The following is a 19,161-nucleotide window of genomic DNA, read 5'->3' as shown; positions in this document are numbered from 1 at the left end:
CGGCTAGTAGAAAAAACTGAGATCTACTAACGGAGGAAATAAGTATACCCGGGTTGCCAACTTCCTTGCAACCCGGGCTCCTTCGTTTTCCGGCGGTTGTTTACGGGGGGATATGGAAGGACACATACCCACAAAATTACCCCTTCCAACACAGAAAATGCACTCTCCCCTTTACTCTGAACTACTATTACACCTACAGAACGTGCTGCTCCACCCAACTGCATGGGCTCCATGGTACACTCAGTCACAGACCCCCTTGATTCCGGGTCCCCACAAATAGGAGTGTCTCCTTATGTCTCTGACGAAGGTGGCGGTCCACCCGGATGGGCAGAGACATGGCCGCCTTCAGGGAGACCGGGGACTCATGCAGGGCAAAAGCATCCTTTACCCTTACCGATAACTGGACTGGCTACGGAGTGATCGGTCATTCCACTTAGTGTCTGTGGACCGTCTCTGAAACTCAGAGCAATACTCCTCTGCCGGCCGGTCTCCCTGCTGAAGTAGTGTGTAGGCATCCAGGGAGACATGGACTGGGTCATCGTATATGTGACCTAATACCTGAGAAAGTTCCTCAACCGTCCGTAGCGACTGAGAGTCACCCGGAAAAGAAAATGCCAAGGCATGGGGCTAACCCTGGAGGATTGAAATTACTATCCCCACCCGTTGCTCCTCAGTACCAGAGGAGTGAAGCTGCAACTTGAAGTAAAGATTACAGGCTTCTCTGAAGACAACAAATTTATCACACCCCCCAGAGAACCTGTCAGACATAGCGACCTTGGGCTTCAGGGGTTGTTTGGGAGTCACGGTCCCCAAACCAGACATATTTGGTTGCTGCAAAACAGCAGAGCGAATATCTGCCACCTCTAGACTGAGCTGTTGTAATTGCCCAATCAGAGCAGTAATAGGATCCATGATGGATCAAAAAATAATATGGGCTAGTGTTACTGTCACAATGCTGTTGTCTGACAACACGGGACCAGGGGCTCGAATCCTGTCCCTAACACTAGGGGCACCCTATCTATTCCTGTTCCCCAGGTTAATTCAGATGGCGAAAATACTGGGGCCTTGTACTTTGCTGTTCTTCTGAATCAGCCCTTATCTGTCCTCTTCCCCACTCAGGAGTTAGGAGGAATAGTATATGTAAGTACACCAACCAAACAAACAATTGAGGACGTACATAGACAAATGAAAATACCAAACGCACAAAATATCACTCACAGACCAAAGGGGGAAACACCGAAGGAATTAGGAAGGTAAACAAAAAATAGAAGAGAATGGGACTTATGCACACAACCAAAACTCCAAGCAATAGTCACATAACTCTCCTTAAACGCCTCTACCGAACAGCAAATCCTCCACTCCTCACCAGGCAGTGCAGTACAAGACTTAACACTGGCAATGCAGATTGCCAGAGCAGAGACTATATATGAGAGGGGAGTGGCTGATATTGCACAGCTGAGAACTTCCAGAAGGAAGCTTCTGAGACTCAAAGCTGAGCAGATTAACTCCTGCACTGATGAAAGAAACTAGCGCCATTTAATAAGAGGGAGAAGTGCTTCTATTCAAAGCAGGAGTACGTGAACTCGGAAGCGGTCTTCTGACTCCTCTCTGTCACAGTAGATCCGTGACAGAGAGCTTTTCAAATAGCCAGGTAATTACTCTAAGCAGGAGACACATGGACAAAGCCCCGGTACACCCTGGTCCTGATTGGACGACTAAACTGTAAGTCTAGACACTGACAGCTCAGCACACCCCTGCATCCAATTGGACAGCAGAACTGTCATTCACCGCGTCCAGACGCACTGATAGGAGGAATTGTGACAGGATGCCATCTTCAAGGGTGGTCAACGGATCGGACCCCAGGTTTCCCAGGAAACCTAGCATGAAAGGCCCTGACCAGACGATCAGCCTTTCACAGAGAGAGCTGGAACTCAGGATCTCTCGTCGGGGCTGTATCACCTCCAATGAACGAGATATTGGAGACAATTTTGCACCCTCTGTGAATCCACGATCCTCTGCACCTTGTACTCTAAACCTCCATTGACAGAAACCTGAGGAGGCGGAGACGAGGCAGACAACAGATGGGATAAACTCATTTAACAAGGATTTGTGGAAAACATTTGGGATGCAAAGCGTCGGAGGAAGTCTTAATCTAAAGGCCACCGGATTATTTACCTCCAGAATCTCATACAGGCCAATAAATTTAGGACCCAACTTTGCTGACAGTACTTTCAGCTTAATGTTTTTGGATGTGTGGCACCCCAGGGGTCTGGTTGCCACAGTAATAGAAATATTATGTCTGAGAACAAGTGGGAGGTTTTTCTGGTCAGGAGCCCTAAGCATGCAACACTGCCCGCCGAGACCTGGGAGGGGAGGAATCTGCCCTTATAAACTGGGTCAGGGGCGGGATTAAGTCAGTCAGAGCTTGGAGAGGGAAAGATATAGCAGGAGCTCTGTAGGAGCAGGAGTGAGTGCCAGAGGCTGGAAGCTAGAAAGCTCGCTGTAGCGTCGGCGTCCCTGCCTCCTGCTAGGCAGGGACGCTGTTCCCCTCACTTCTCCGCTCCGTGCCCGGCGTCTTCCTCCCGCTCTGCTGGCAGCGCATGCTGCTTCCCGGCCGCTGTGCTTAGGGCGCGCGCTCCCCCTCTCTTAAAGGGGCCGCGCGCGCCGTCCTAAGGAGTCCCCGGCCAATGGCCGGAGGACCTCACCATATATAAGGCACCTCCTCCAAAATGGAGGTGCCCCAGCAATGTTGTTGCATAGCCTATCACTCTGCTTCAGCCCTCAGGTCCCGTTACCAGATAACTGCCAGTTACCTTCCAGTTACCTGCCAGATTCCTGCTTGATACCTGCCTGATACTTGTCTATCTACTTGCATTCCTGCGGTCCGACAGTCTGCCTACCAGCCCTGCCAGTCTGTCTATGGATCTGATTGCCCGCTCACCTGGGAGCGCTCATCTGCTACCTGCCTGCTAGCCTACCTGGAGGCTCTGCCGTCACGTGCTGTGACCACCTGCCTGTCCAGAGACTCTTACCCGCTCACCTGGGAGTGTCCGCCTGCTACCTGCCTGCTAGCCTACCTGGAGGCTCTGCCGTCACCTACTGTGACCACCTGCCTGTCCAGTGACTCTTACCCGCTCACCTGGGAGCGTCCGCCTGCTACCTGCCTGCTAGCCTACCTGGAGGCTCTGCCGTCACCTGCTGTGACCACCTGCCTGTCCAGAGACTCTTGCCCGCTCACCTGGGAGCGTCCACCTGCTACCTGCCTGCTAGCCTACCTGGAGGCTCTGCCTTCACCTGCTGTGACCACCTGCCTGTCCAGAGACTCTTGCCCGCTCACCTGGGAGCGTCCACCTGCTACCTGCCTGCTAGTCTACCTGGAGGCTTAGCCATCACTTGCTGTGACCACCTGCCTGTCCAGAGACTCTTGCCCGCTCACCTGGGAGCGTCCACCTGCTACCCGCCTGCTAGCCTATCTGGAGGCTTAGCCGTCACTTGCCGTGACCACCCGCCTATCAAGAGACTGTCCCCGTCACTTGCCGTGACCTCCTGCCCTTCTACCCAGAGACTGTCCCCGTCACTTACCGTGACCTCCTGCCCTTCTACCCAGAGACTGTCCCCGTCACTTGGAGTGACCTCCTGCCCTTCTACCCAGAGACTGTCCCCGTCACTTGCCGTGACCTCCTGCCCTTCTACCCAGAGACTGTCCCCGTCACTTGCCTTGACTACCTGCCCACCTACCCTGGGAGCCACCCGCTTCCTTACAAGGACTGCCCCTTTGTATCGTTGCTCAGAGGTTCCACCTCCCAGACCCGTTACAGTTTGCTCGGGCCATGGAACCCGGTGGCACCCAAGCTCCCTCGCTCTCGGACTTGTGTCATGAACTTTCCCGTCAGAGGTCCCAACAAGAGTCCATCCTGAGTCATCTGCGTAGTGTTAACTCCCGCCTGGACACATTGTCTACCTCTTCGGGAGCTGCCTCTACATGCACACTTACTACCCCAACACCGCCGCAGCCCATCAACACTATGGCATCTCTTCCCGGTCCCCGCCTCTCCGCTCCTCCTCGTTTTGGCAGAGATCCCAGCCAGGCACGGGGCTTCATTAACCAGTGCACTCTGCACTTCGAACTGTTGGCACACCAGTTTTCCACCGACCGAGCCAAAGTAGCCTTCATCATGTCCCATCTCACGTGAGAGGCACTGGCTTGGCTAAATCCTCTATGGGAGAGAGGAGACCCCCTGGTGTCCAACCTGCCAGCCTTTCTCACGGCTTTCCGGAAAGTCTTCGACGAACCAGGACGGAAGACCTCATCCGCATCATCTCTGCTATGCCTCCGTCAAGGAAATCTCACTGTGGGCCAATATGCCATACGGTTCCGTACCCTTGCTTCGGAGCTGGCCTGGGATAGCGACGCCCTGGTGTTTGTCTTTTGGGAGGGTCTGTCCGGCCGTATTAAAGATGAACTCGCCGGTCTGGACATTCCTACCACTCTCGACGACTTAATAACTCTTGCCACCCGGATAGACATCCGGTTCCAGGAGCGCGCCAAAGAGGTCACCTGTGAGAGGAGGTTCCCACGTCTAGCCCCTACCTTCCAGAAACCCGTCACTTCTCCCGTTACTCCCCAGGCGCACTCACCCGAGCCTATGCAGGTCGACAAGACCAAGATGGTCAAGACCCGTCAAGAGTTACGCCGAGCCGAGGGGAGCTGCTTCTACTGTGGCAGTAAGGAGCACCGGATCCGTTCCTGCCCGGAGAGGTCGGGAAACGCCTGTGTCTAGGATCGCTCAGAGAGGTCGTCCTAGAAAAGAGTAAACCCTCTCCATCTCTGTTGCTGTCGGTCTCTATCATCTGCGGGGAGAACCGTTATTTTGAACTAGCCCAACTTGACTCTGGAGCTGCCGCAAATCTCATTTCTCAGTCCCTGGTAGAGAAATACCGCATTCCCACCAAACCTCTAGCTGTACCCTTATCTGTCGCTGCCGTAGATGGGGGCCTCTTACCACATCCCATCCAACTCATCACCGAATCCATAACCCTGCAGGTGGGAATGCTGCACTCAGAGAGCATCTTCTTTCATGTTCTGCCTGGACTCTCTCACGCCCTCTTGCTAGGCCTACCTTAGCTTCAGAAACATGCACCCGTGCTTGATTGGCAGACCGGAGAAGTCCTTCGCTGGGGACAGGACTGCCATAAGACTTGTTTAGTTCTCGTCCATCCTGTCCGTCCTTCTCCTACCCCAGCCAATCTACCTGGTCTTCCGGTTCCCTATTGGTCTTATGCGGACGTCTTTAATAAAAAGGAGGCAGAGACATTACCCCCTCATAGACCATACGACTGCCCAATCGACCTGATGCCCTGCGCTACTCCTACCCATGGGCGTATTTACCCTTTGTCCGCTGCTGAGACCCGGTCCATGTCTGAATATATTGAGGAGAATCTGGCCCGGGGATTTATCCGGAAATCGACCTCCCTGGCGGGAGCAGGCTTCTTCTTCGTCAAAAAGAAGGACGGCTCACTCCGTCCCTGTATAGACTATAGAGGCCTTAACCAGATCACGGTGAAGAATAAATACCCCCTTCCGCTCATTCCGGAATTATTTGACCGTCTGAGGGGGGCTAGAATCTTCACCAAGCTGGACCTCCGTGGGGCGTATAACCTGGTCCGTATCCGTCAGGGGGATGAATGGAAGACGGCATTCAACACCCGGGACGGCCACTATGAATACCTGGTAATGCCCTTCGGTCTCTGTAACGCTCCCGCCGTCTTTCAAGAGTTGGTCAATGACATCTTCCGGGACCTTCTCTACTCCTGCGTAGTGGTGTACCTGGACGACATCTTGGTCTTCTCTCCGGATCTTCTCACTCACTGGAGGGATGTTCGTCAGGTCCTGCTCAGGCTCAGGCAGAACCACCTCTATGCTAAATATGAGAAGTGCCTCTTTGAGCAGACCTCGCTTCCGTTCTTGGGCTACATAATCTCTCAGACCGGCCTACGAATGAATCCTGAGAAACTGTCTGCCATCCAGAAGTGGCCCCCACCAGAGGGGTTGAAGGCTATTCAGCGGTTCCTGGGCTTCGCCAACTACTACCGCCTCTTCATACCGCACTTCTCTTCCCGGACTGCCCAATCTCTGCGCTCACCCGTAAGGGCACTAATCCCAGAGAATGGCCGCCCGAAGCAGAGGAAGCCTTTCTTTCCTTAAAACAGGCTTTCTCTTCCGCCCCGGTGCTGCCTCGTCCGGACTGCAGCAAACAATTCTTCCTGGAAGTGGACGCCTCCTCCTCTGGAGCCCGAGCGGTACTTACCCAAAAGTCGTCTTCCGGAAGAATGGTAACTTGCGGCTTCTTCTCCAAACTCTTCTCCCCTTCTGAGCACAATTATTCTATAGGAGACCGAGAGTTATTGGCCATTAAGCTGGCACTGGAGGAGTGGCGTTACCTGCTCGAGGGGGCTCTTCACCCGGTAATTATTTACACGGACCACAAGAATTTGGCTTACCTCCAGAGCGCCCAGAGACTTAACCCACGCCAAGCCCGGTGGTCCTTGTTTTTTGCCCGCTTTGATTTCGTTCTTCATTTTCGCCCGGCAGACAAAAACATCAAAGCTGACGCCTTGTCCCGATCCTTCCTGGTGTCTGATCTAGAGGAGGAGCCTAAGCACATCATTGATCCCGCCAGAGTAATGCAGGTGGCCCCCGTGAAGCTAAATCGTCTCCCTCCCGGTAAGACGTTCGTAACAGTACCTGATCGGAAGAAGATCCTACACTGGGGTCACTCGTCTAAGCTAGCTGGCCACGCCGGTCAGAAAAAGACCCTCCAGCTTATTACCCGGCATTACTGGTGGCCTACCCTGCACAAGGACGTAATAGACTTTGTTTCAGCCTGTGTGTCCTGCGCCCGCAACAAGGTTCCGAGACATCTGCCAGCCGGTCGCCTCCTTCCTCTTCCAGTACCTGCTGCCCCGTGGCAGCATATAGCTATGGACTTTATAACGGATCTCCCTGTCTCTGCCAGTTGTACGGTCATTTGGGTGGTCGCTGACCGCTTTTCCAAGATGGCTCACTTCATTCCCCTGCCGGGCATCCCGTCTGCACCCGAGCTGGCTAAAGACTTTATCCGCCACATCTTCCGTCTCCATGGCCTGCCCCTCCACATCGTGTCGGATCGTGGGGTTCAGTTCACCTCACGCTTCTGGAGAGCCACATGTAAGCTGCTGGACGTCACCCGGACTTCTCCTCCGCTTACCACCCACAGTCCAATGGTCAAGTGGAGCGGATCAATCAGATCCTGACCAGTTACCTCCGGCACTTCGTTAATGCCCACCATTCGGACTGGGTGGATCTCCTACCATGGGCTGAGTTCTCTTACAATAATCACGAGAGCGAATCTTCCTCCAAATCCCCGTTTTTTGTAGTCTTTGGTCAGCATCCTCGGATCCCATTTCCCGTCTCCACCTCGGTGGACAATCTGGCTGCGGAATCTCTCGTTAGCGAATTCTCCTCCATTTGGGAGAGTACCCGATCCGCACTCCTTCAGTCGTTCGAGCGGATGAAAAGACATGCTGACAAAAAACGCCTAGATCCTCCACAATTCCGTCCTGGAGATAAAGTCTGTCTCTCGTCCAAGTATGTCCGGCTCAAGATTCCTTCCTACAAGTTAGGGCCTCGGTTTACTGGAAGTTATCAAACAAATCAACCCAGTAGCCTATAAATTGAAACTCCCGGCCAACTTGCGGATCCCTAACTCCTTCCATGTATCTCTCCTCAAACCCGTGGTACTTAACTCTTTTTCCAAGTCTACAGGTACGCCTCCTGCTCCGGTTTCCGCTGAAAACGAGTTTGAGGTAGAGAACATTCTGGCCACCAAAAGGGTAAGAGGAAAGACCTTTTTTCTAGTGGATTGGAAGGGGTTTGGTCCTGAGGAGAGAACATGGGAGCCCCGGGAGAACATCCATGCCCCTCTCATCCTTGATAAATTTCTGTCTGGCCTAAAAAAGGGGGGGCCTAAAGGGGGGGGGTACTGTAGCGTCGGCGTCCCTGCCTCCTGCTAGGCAGGGACGCTGTTCCCCTCACCTCTCCGCTCCGTGCCCGGCGTCTTCCTCCCGCTCTGCTGGCAGCGCGCGCTGCTTCCCGGCCACTGTGCTTAGGGTGCGCGCACTCCCCCTCTCTTAAAGGGGCCGCGCGCGCCATCCTAAGGAGTCCCCGGCCAATGGCCGGAGGACCTCACCATATATAAGGCACCTCCTCCAAAATGGAGGTGCCCGAGCAATGTTGTTGCATAGCCTATCACTCTGCTTCAGCCCTGCCAGTTACCTTCCAGTTACCTGCCAGATTCCTGCTTGATACCTGCCTGATACTTGTCTATCTACTTGCATTCCTGCGGTCCGACAGTCTGCCTACCAGCCCTGTCAGTCTGTCTATGGATCTGATTGCCCGCTCACCTGGGAGCGCTCATCTGCTACCTGCCTGCTAGCCTACCTGGAGGCTCTGCCGTCACGTGCTGTGACCACCTGCCTGTCCAGAGACTCTTACCCGCTCACCTGGGAGCGTCCGCCTGCTACCTGCCTGCTAGCCTACCTGGAGGCTCTGCCGTCACCTGCTGTGACCACCTGCCTGTCCAGTGACTCTTACCCGCTCACCTGGGAGCGTCCACCTGCTACCTGCCTGCTAGCCTACCTGGAGGCTCTGCCATCACCTGCTGTGACCACCTGCCTGTCCAGAGACTCTTGCCCGCTCACCTGGGAGCGTCCACCTGCTACCTGCCTGCTAGTCTACCTGGAGGCTCTGCCGTCACCTGCTGTGACCACCTGCCTGTCCAGAGACTCTTGCCCGCTCACCTGGGAGCGTCCACCTGCTACCTGCCTGCTAGTCTACCTGGAGGCTTAGCCATCACTTGCTGTGACCACCTGCCTGTCCAGAGACTCTTGCCTGCTCACCTGGGAGCGTCCACCTGCTCCCCGCCTGCTAGCCTATCTGGAGGCTTAGCCGTCACTTGCCTTGACCACCCGCCTATCAAGAGACTGTCCCCGTAACTTGCCGTTACCTCCTGCCCTTCTACCCAGAGACTGTCCCCGTGACTTGCCGTGACCTCCTGCCCTTCAACCCAGAGACTGTCCCCGTCACTTGCGGTGACCTCCTGCCCTTCTACCCAGAGACTGTCCCCGTCACTTGCCGTGACTACCTGCCCGCCTACCCTGGGAGCCACCCGCTTCCTTACAAGGACTGCCCCTTTGTATCGTTGCTCAGAGGTTCCACCTCCCAGACCCATTACACTCACCTTGACTGAAGACACTAAACCCGGACACGGAGTCCGAGGCTGTGGGGACATCCAGGTCCAGCAGCAGAATCCAACCGGCAGGGGATTCCATTTCCTCTGGCCATAGAAGCCCGGAGGCACGGTCGCAAGCAAGGGACCAGCACCGCCATCGTGAAGCGGAGGCTAACGGAAGGCCCCAAGTCACCGGCCATACGGGTGAGCACCACACGGTATACTCAGGGACGTGGGCTACTTCTACCCGCATAGAGCAAGATAGCCAGGAAAGAGTGCAGATAGTCGGGGAGGCCTACAACTCCACCTGGCCAGTGGAGATCCTACTTGCTTACAGACTGACCAGGCCCCTACTGCTAACCAGTACTCCCGGGAGGGTCTGCGTTATTCCATCAGTAAAGACCCTGAACTGCACCACACGTCTCTGTGTTTCATCGCCGCACCAGCACCATCAGTATTGGGACGCTCACACCATCACTCCCATCATCCACACTAGCTGCCCTGAGGCAATACTTCTCCCGTGGGGAGTTATCCCATACTTGGCTGCGCATACAACATCAGCCTCAGCGGTCTGCAGTGCAGCGGCGGTCCCCACTGACCGCAATCCACGGGTGGCTTAGTCGGACATTTGTTATCACACTCAGCCTGCCACTGGTTTGACTGCCCTGGGCACGGACCGGGTCACCGCCACACTGAGACTACAACCCCCAGCGATCCGGCTCCGGGTATCCCCTGCACAGCACAGGCCCAGGGGGCGCGTCAACTTTGGCGTAGTCTGCAGGATTTCGTGCCCGCAACCACCGGGTACTGCGTGCCTGAAAAAGACTTTTATACTTACCTGTGGTGAAGTTTCCCGCCGTCCGGAGCCGTTTCCTGCCATCGGACGCCATCTTGAGTCGTTTCCCGCCGTCTTCTGCCGTCTTCCCGCCGTCTTCTGCCGTCTTCCCGCCATCCGCAGCTGCTTCCCGCCATCGGACGCCATCTTCAGGACGCCGCGCGGGAAGAAGAGGGGCGTGGACGCCGAAAGCGCGCGAGATCCGAAGCTCTGCCCCACGCACCGACGCTGCGCAAGGTCCTGGAAGGGAGAAAGAGCGACGTTGACGTCATCGGAGCGCGACGCCAGGTCCTCGACCCCGACGATTGACTGCGGAACCGCGGCCTACGGAAGAAGAGCATCGCAAGGTAGGCCACGGTCCACTAGGGGGGAAGGAGGATGTCGGACACCGAGGGGTGCTCCACCGCCACACCGGCCGCCAGCGCAACCGCTGCTGCGGTCATGCCCTTCACCATGCCCTATATCCCGGGGGCGACCTGGCTACCCCAGTACTCAGGGGAGTCACATACCCTGAGTGACTTTAGGGAAAAACTGGATAGCCTCTTCCAGGTATACCCCCTCACGGAAGATCAAAAGGTAAGCATCCTGGTGGCCCAGTTAATCGGGGCAGCCCAAAGGGAGGTAAAGTCCTGGTCACCTGGGAAGAAGAGGACTGTCAGAGAGATACTAGCCCGGCTGAAAGACACATTTGATACCCGAACCTCAGCTGAAATAAAACTCAGATTTTACGGGTGCAAACAGCGGGCACATGAAAGTATAAGAGACTATGCTCTAAACCTACAAGAGGCCCTGAGAGCCATTAAGCAGGCAGACCCTGACAGCGTGGGAAATGAAGACAAGCTGCTGACCGAACAATTTATTGAGGGTCTACTGTGCAATGCCCACCGAACCCAGTTGCGGGCAATGGCCTTACAGGACCCTGACCTGGACTTTGCACAGTTCAAGGACAGAGCCATCCGGGTGCTCCGAGAACCGGCACCAGGTGGCGCTGTGACCCACAGGTGCCCTGCTATCACTTATCACCAGGACGCGGCGCCCTTGTCTGCAGGGCCTGTGGGAGCTGATGCGCAGGCTTTGAACAATGACCCGGCTACAGACCTGCACCATCAGGTCCAAGGTCTGACTAAGAGCATTGCCGCGCTAACCAGAACTGTGCAGTCTTTACAGGTCTCTTCTCCAGGAAAGATCCAGCTGACATCCGGACCGGAGGACATCCCGTGGCGCCGACTGAGGAGGACCCCACCAGCCAGAGGGAGACCCAGCGACAGATACAATGAGGACGGACGACCCATCTGCCGCCGCTGCAATCAACCCGGACATATGGCAAGGTACTGTCATTTAAATGGGCACAACCTGGGGTAGAGAGCCAACCCCCAGGCATAAGATCATCAGGCCCATCGAACTGGCGTGATAAATACGTAGGGGGACGTCCGGTCTTGCTGTGGTACTGGATGGCATTCCTATGAGTGCCCTACTAGACACTGGGTCACAGGTGACTACCATCCCGTACGTGCTCTTCAAGCGGTACTGGAATGACTCGGACATAACCCGCTACCCAGATGACGACCTGAGCATTATAGCCAGCAATGGTCAGTCCGTGCCCCAGATAGGATTTAAGGAAGTGACCATCAAGGTCGGTAAAGTTGAACTGCCAGCACAAGGACTGATCATTGTGGACATTGACCGTCGCGAGAGTCACCCAAAAATAACCCTAGGTACTAACGTAATCGAAAACTGTCTTGCAGAGGTGATTCTTATTTTGCAACAGGTTGCCAAGAACGCCAGTTCCAGCCAGCAGCGTGTCCTCCAAAAAGAGATCCGGGCACTGATGAAGCGGCAACAAGTGGAACTATCTGGTGGTGAGATAGGTAGCGTGAGAATGTGTGACCCGTTCCCTATTGCCATGCCTCCAAAAAGTGAGATGATGATTTGGTGCCGGGCAGCTATTGGTCTAAGAGGTAGAGACTACCAAGCAATGGTAGAACCCGTCTACTCAGACAGTAGGCCCACCATTTTGACAGCACGGGGGTGGTCGATGTACGCCATGGGAGGGTGCCCGTCCGCATCATAAATATCGGGGAGAGAGAAGTATACCTGCCCCGGTATGCCACGCTAGCCAAATTGTTCACCATCAACCAGAACTCTGTACAGGCCGTGGAACCCTTGCCTCCATCTCAACCAGAGGAAGGTAACGGCTCTAAGAAACCAATGGAGGACTGGTGTCGGCAACTGCATTTGGGTACTGACTCCACTCCCTCACACCAAAAACAGGGAGTCTATCGGGTGGTTCAAGAGTACGAGAGAGTGTTTAGTAAACACCCGCTGGACTTCGGGCGAGTAAAGGGGGTAGAACATCACATCCCCACGGGAGACCATCCTCCCATAAAGGAGAGATACCGACCCGTACCCCCTGCACACTATCAACACGCCAAGGGGATGCTAAAAGACATGAAGGAGGCTGGGGTAATTAGGGACAGCTGTAGCCCCTGGGCAGCTCCACTAGTCTTAGTGAAAAAGAAAGACAACACCATGAGAATGTGTGTAGACTACAGGAAGGTCAACCGTATCACACACAAAGATCCGTACCCGTTACCAAGGATAGAAGAGTCCTTAGCTGCATTAAAATCTTCTAACTTCTTCTCTACTTTGGATCTCACTAGCGGGTACTGGCAGGTTCCTGTAGCAGAGGCGGACCGGGAGAAGACCGCATTCACCACCCCGATGGGACTCAGCGAATTTAACTATATGCCGTTCGGGCTCTGCAACGCACCAGGAACCTTCCGACGGTTGATGGAATGCTGTCTGGGACACCGGAACTTCGAGACGGTCCTATTATACCTGGACGACGTCATCGTCTATTCCAAGACCTATGAGGACCATCTGGAACACCTGGCAGAAGTGTTTGAAGCCCTGGCAAACTATGGCCTAAAAGTAAAACCCTCAAAGTGTCATCTACTGAAGCCAAAGGTACAGTACCTGGGACACGTGGTGAGTGCTGACGGAGTAGCCCCCGACCCTGACAAGATCACCGTGATCAAGGATTGGCCAAGACCATCCAGCATAAAGGAAGTGCGGCAGTTCCTCGGGTTGGTAGGCTACTACCGAAGATTCATTCCCGGTTTTACCAAGAAGGCAGCTCCTATGCAGGACCTCCTGATAGGCCAGTCCAGGAAGGCCAAAAACCAGAAGCCACCCTTCAAATGGGAAAAGCTGGAAGAGGAGTCCTTCCGCCAGCTGAAGATGGCCCTCACGGGGGATGAAATCCTGGCGTACCCTGATTACAGCCAGCCCTTTATCCTCCACACGGACGCAAGCAACATCGGGCTAGGAGCCGTACTGTCCCAGATCCAGCAGGGGAGAGAACGGGTAATTGCTTACGCCAGCCGAAAACTGCGACCCACGGAAAGAAACCCTGAGAATTACAGCTCGTTCAAGCTAGAGTTCCTGGCAGTGGTGTGGGCAGTAACCGAACGTTTCAAGCATTACCTTGCCTCTTCCAGGTTCACCGTGTACACGGACAACAACCCGTTGACACACCTGGACACTGCAAGACTGGGTGCCCTGGAGCAGAGATGGATGGCCCGCCTGTCCAATTTTGAGTTCACGATCAAGTACCGGGCAGGACGCTCCAATACCAACGCGGACGCCCTGTCCAGGATGCCAAACCTACCGGACGAAGCGGAGGATCCAGAAGAATTGGAAGAGGTCGAACTCCCTGCCTTCCACCGTCATGGGATTACCCAGTATTCCCACCGTGTGAGGGGCCAGCGATCCGCTACGTTCAACCCCTTACCCCACTACAACTGGGCGGAGACGCAAGACAATGACCCCGCAGTCCGTCTGGTAAAGGAGATGCTGACCCAGGCTGACGCCCGCCTGGACCCAGATGCTCCGGAAGAGACCAAGCAACTGTGGACGGAAAAGAGCAGACTGTTTCTCTACAAGGAAAAGTTGTGCCGCAGAATGGTCAATTCCCGGACACATGAACTGATCTGGCAGGTTGTGGTACCGAGGCGGTACGCAGCTATGGTGCTGGAGGCCTACCACAATGGGGCAGGGCACTTTGGATGGAAGAAGCTGGAGTTCCTGCTACGTGAACGGTTCTACTGGATAGGCATGAGAGGAGCCATTGAGAGGTGGTGTAGAGACTGTGGCCCGTGCAATCTAAGAAGAAGGGACCGTGCCAGCCAGAGGACTCCCCTGTAGCCCATCATCACCAGGCAGCCGCTGGAACTGGTCGCTCTGGACCATGCTAAACTGGCTCCAAGCAGAAGCGGGTATGTCTACTCCCTAACCATCGTGGATCACTACTCCCGGTTCCTGGTGGTGGTCCCTGTCAAAGACCTGACGGCTCAGACAGCAGCCAGAGCCTTCCAGCTGCACTTCTGCCGCCCACACGGGTACCCGGACCAAGTGCTTACGGACCAAGGACCAGCCTTCGAAGCGGAGGTCTTCCAGGAGTTCTGCAACCTGTATGGCTGCAAGAAGATAAGAACAACGCCCTATCACCCCCAAACCAATGGACTCTGCGAGAAGATGAACCAGGTGGTGATAGATCTGCTAAAAACATTGCCCCTGGAAGAACGCAGTCTGTGGCCTGAGAAACTGCCCGATCTGGTGGACCTGTATAACCACATCCCGGTAGGTTCCACCAACTGTACCCCGGCTTACCTAATGAGAGCAAGACCTGGTGAGCTGCCTGTTGACCTGGACATGGGAGTCCTGATACCCGAGGACACCTCGCCAGAGGCAGACTGGGATACAGAACGGCAGCAGCAGTACCGGAAGGTACAGGAGAGCGTCGAGCGAAGTCTCTGTCAATCAAGAGAAAGGCAGGAGAGGACTTATAACCAACATGCTCCCGCCGTTGCCCTGGTACCTGGAGAGCAGGTCTTGAAAAGAAAAAGGCGGCTCCATAAGTTGGACGACCAGTGGGAAAAGGACCCGTACACCATACTGCCCTCAAGCCACAATAATCCAAAGGTGTACGTCATCAGCAAGGATGGAGGAGAGACCACAGCCACTGTCTCCAGAGACCACCTGAAAAAGTGCCCCAAGAAGTTGCAAAGCACGGATGAAGATCAGGAAGACCCTCAACCCGTAGAGGAAAAGGAGGAAATGATCACCACCGTACTCTGAGACTTTCCCCGGTCCTGGACACAAGTAAACAACGCTATCGTGGTGCCCGTCCTCACCTTTCTCCAGCCAGCCCCTCAAGTGCCTACAGAAGACCAGGTAGAGCTGGAAGAGCAGCCGGCCCAGGAGGCAGAAGAGTCCACACCAGCAGCGCAGGAGGATCAATCCTCTGCTAGTAGTGAGCCTGCCGTGCCCCTAGTGAGCCAAAGAGTGCGCAGACAGCTGCCCAGCTTACCCATAACACCTCCTACACCCTGTAGTGCAGGACCAGTTAGTGAGCTCCGTAGGTCCACTAGAGTCACTAGAGGTCAGATGCCCGCTCATTGGAAAATATAAACTAATGCACTGTAAATTTACCTGTTTCTTGAAAATGTTTATGGTTTTTGTTGTTGCTTGTTATTAATTATGTTTCTCAGTTACCCTGCAGATTTCTTTGGACTAACAGGTTATGGACGCTGGATAACCGGAACAGTTTTGTAGATAGTTGCACATTGTGCCTCTTGCGAAGATGGCCGCGGAAGAGAAAACCTGTCTGGCGTGGCCTCCTTGCGGCCCAAAGTAGCTAGCTTCAGCCTTGCAGCCACGCCCAAGGCCAACGCAAGGGGTTTGCTTTGGACAGGTCCCCTACTTTGCTTAAAACTTCACCTTGGGTGATATGGACACCCGGTTGCGGACACGCCGTGACCTTTAAAGAACTAAAGCTTCTTGTAAATATGTTATTGTATTATCGTTTATACCCTTGTATTTATGTTTCTTTAAAAATGTGTTTAGTCCCGGAGTACTAAAATTTACTAGGGGGGAATGTGGCACCCCAGGGGTCTGGTTGCCACAGTAATAGAAATATTATGTCTGAGAGCAAGTGGGAGGTTTCTCTGGTCAGGAGCCCTAAGCATGCAACACTGCCCGCCCAGACCTGGGAGGGGAGGAATCTGCCCTTATAAACTGGGTCTGGGGCGGGATTAAGTCAGTCAGAGCTTGGAGAGGGAAAGATACAGCAGGAGCTCTGTAGGAGCAGGAGTGAGTGCCAGAGGCTGGAAGCTAGAAAGCTCGCCTTGGCTGAAGACACTAAACCCGGACACGGAGTCCGAGGCTGTGGGGACATCCAGGTCCAGCAGCAGAATCCAACCGGCAGGGGATTCCATGTCCTCTGGCCATAGAAGCCCGGAGGCACGGTCGCAAGCAAGGGACCAGCACCGCCATCGTGAAGCGGAGGCTAACGGAAGGCCCCAAGTCACCGGCCATACGGGTGAGCACCACACTGTATACTCAGGGACGTGGGCTACTTCTACCCGCATAGAGCAAGGTAGCCAGGAAAGAGTGCAGATAGTCGGGGAGGCCTACAACTCCACCTGGCCAGGGGAGATCCTACTTGCTTACAGACTGACCAGGCCCCTACTGCTAACCAGTACTCCTGGGAGGGTCTGCGTTATTCCATCAGTAAAGACCCTGAACTGCACCACACGTCTCTGTGTTTCATCGCCGCACCGGCACCATCAGTATTGGGACGCTCACACCATCACTCCCATCATCCACACTAGCTGCCCTGAGGCAATACTTCTCCCGTGGGGAGTTATCCCATACTTGGCTTCGCATACAACATCAGCCTCAGTGGTCTGCAGTGCAGCGGCGGTCTCCACTGACCGCAATCCACGGGTGGCTTATTCGGACATTTGTTATCACGCTCAGACTGCCACTGGTTTGACCGCCCTGGGCACGGACCGGGTCACCGCCACACTGAGACTACAACCCCCAGCGATCCGGCTCCGGGTATCCCCTGCACAGCACAGGCCCAGGGGGCGCGTCAGATGATTACCAAACCTTATAACCTACATTGAAGATGGGACCTGTCGAATGTTTCCTATCACCCATCTGTTTATGGTGAAGCTGACCCACCCCAATATTCTTCTGAACCTACCTCTAGACATCCCCAACTTTCCATATGACAACCTCTACTACAGGACACCCAGAACTCATCCTAGAAAATTCACCAAGATGGGTATGAAAAAAGGCGAGGTTCCAATGGACTTATTGACCAGACTGGTAAAGGCAAACTCAGCAAGAGGTAAAAATGAGGACCAGTCCTCCTGCTGAGCAACACAACACCTTAAAATTTGTTCCAAGGACTGATTTTTCCTTTCTTTCTGGCCCTTGGTTTCAGGGTGATAAGCAGATGAAAATGACAAATCAATCCTCAATTTCCTACAAAACGCTCTCCAGAATTTGGACACAAATTGCGCCCCCCTATCAGATACAATGTTAAGAGGGATTCTATGCAATCTCACCACATGATTGATAAATAACCTGGAAAGTGTTTCAGTATTTGGTAACCCCGAACAAAATGAGCCGGTTTACTGAATTTGTTAACTACCACCTAAATAACAATTTTCCCTCCAGACAAATGAGTCCACGGCCTTTATGGAATTGGCAATGGAGTTTATTCCCCGGTCGGCAGTTATGACAGACTCATTAATCATAGCTGGCCACCAAAAGAGTCTAGCAATATCTTTCCATGTAGCTGTGACCCCAGGAAGACCACTCAAGACAAAATTCTGAAACTCCTGCAACAAACCTAATATTAAGTGCACATGCACAAATAATTTGGGCACTGGAGTACAGGAAAGAGCAAACAACTGGACTTTATGGATCTCCCCCTTACAACTCCGAGCATGCCATAGAAACCACAATACCCTGAGGAAGAATGGGGGATGGAGGTTCTGGAGGGGAAACTGAATCATTGCATGATAAAGCATCAGCCCTCACATTCTTGGATCCCGGCCTGAACAGGAAAAATTGTATCCAGAAAAAAAATAAGGACCATCTGGCCTGTCATTTAGCTAATTCAATATAAGCTAAATTTTTATGAACGTCACCACAGTGACCTGATGACTGGCTCCCCTCCCCCAAAAAATGTCTCCATTCTTCAAAAGCTAATTTGACAGTGAGCAGCTCGCACTTCCCAACATCATAATTTCTCTCAGCGGATTAAAATTTCCTAAAGAAAAATGCACATGGCCACAAGATGGTCAGAGTTTAGGCACCTTGAGATAACACAGCCCCCACCCTGAATTCTGAAGCTTCCACCTCCACAATGAACAGTTTCTGGAGATCTGGTTGGATTAAAACTGGAGAAGACATGAAACACTCTTTCAATTTATTAAAATCCCCAATAGCATCTGACGACCATGTGAGATTAGTAAGAGGTTTAACGATCTACAAAAAAACCCTAATAAACTTTCTGTACTAATTGGCGAATCCTAGAAAACGTTGCAATGCTTTAAGGTTACAAGGTTGAACCCAATCAAGTATGGCCTGCACCTTCCCAGGATCCATCTTAAACCCTTCAGCCGATACAATGAACCACAGGAACGATATTTCTTGAACAGAAAAAGTACATTTCTTCAATTTAGCAAACAAAGAATTTTCATTAAGCTTTTATAAAACAAAATGGACATGTTCATAGAGCAAATCCAGATCAGGGAAAAAAATAGAATGTCATCAGGGTATACCACAATAAATCTTCCAATAAAATCAGAAAAGATATCATTCATAAAGTTTTGAAAAACTGCTGCAACATTGGTTAACCCAAAAGGCATGACAAGATTTTCAAATAGACCCTCAGTCATTAAAAATGCCGTTTTCCACTCATCACCTTCCAGATGCATATCAAAGTATAAGCCCCTCTAAAATCTAGTTTAGAAAATCTTTTAGCCCCAATAACATGATTATATAGGTCTGGAATGAGTAGAAATGGGTAAGTATTTTTAACCGTAATTTTGTTTAACTCATGGAAATAGCGGCATCTTTCTTTTTAACAAATAAAAAACCAGCAGCTACAGGTGAGAAGGATGGACGGATATGATCCTTCCGCAAACTTTCATTTACATATTCTTTCATGGCGGTACGTTCAGGACCCTATAAATA

Source organism: Phyllobates terribilis, unplaced genomic scaffold (assembly GCF_046119375.1).
Source record: "Phyllobates terribilis strain yellow unplaced genomic scaffold, ASM4611937v1 Scaffold_4__5_contigs__length_816908805, whole genome shotgun sequence".
NCBI lineage: Eukaryota > Metazoa > Chordata > Amphibia > Anura > Dendrobatidae > Phyllobates > Phyllobates terribilis.
Note: the sequence above shows the minus strand (reverse complement) of the source record.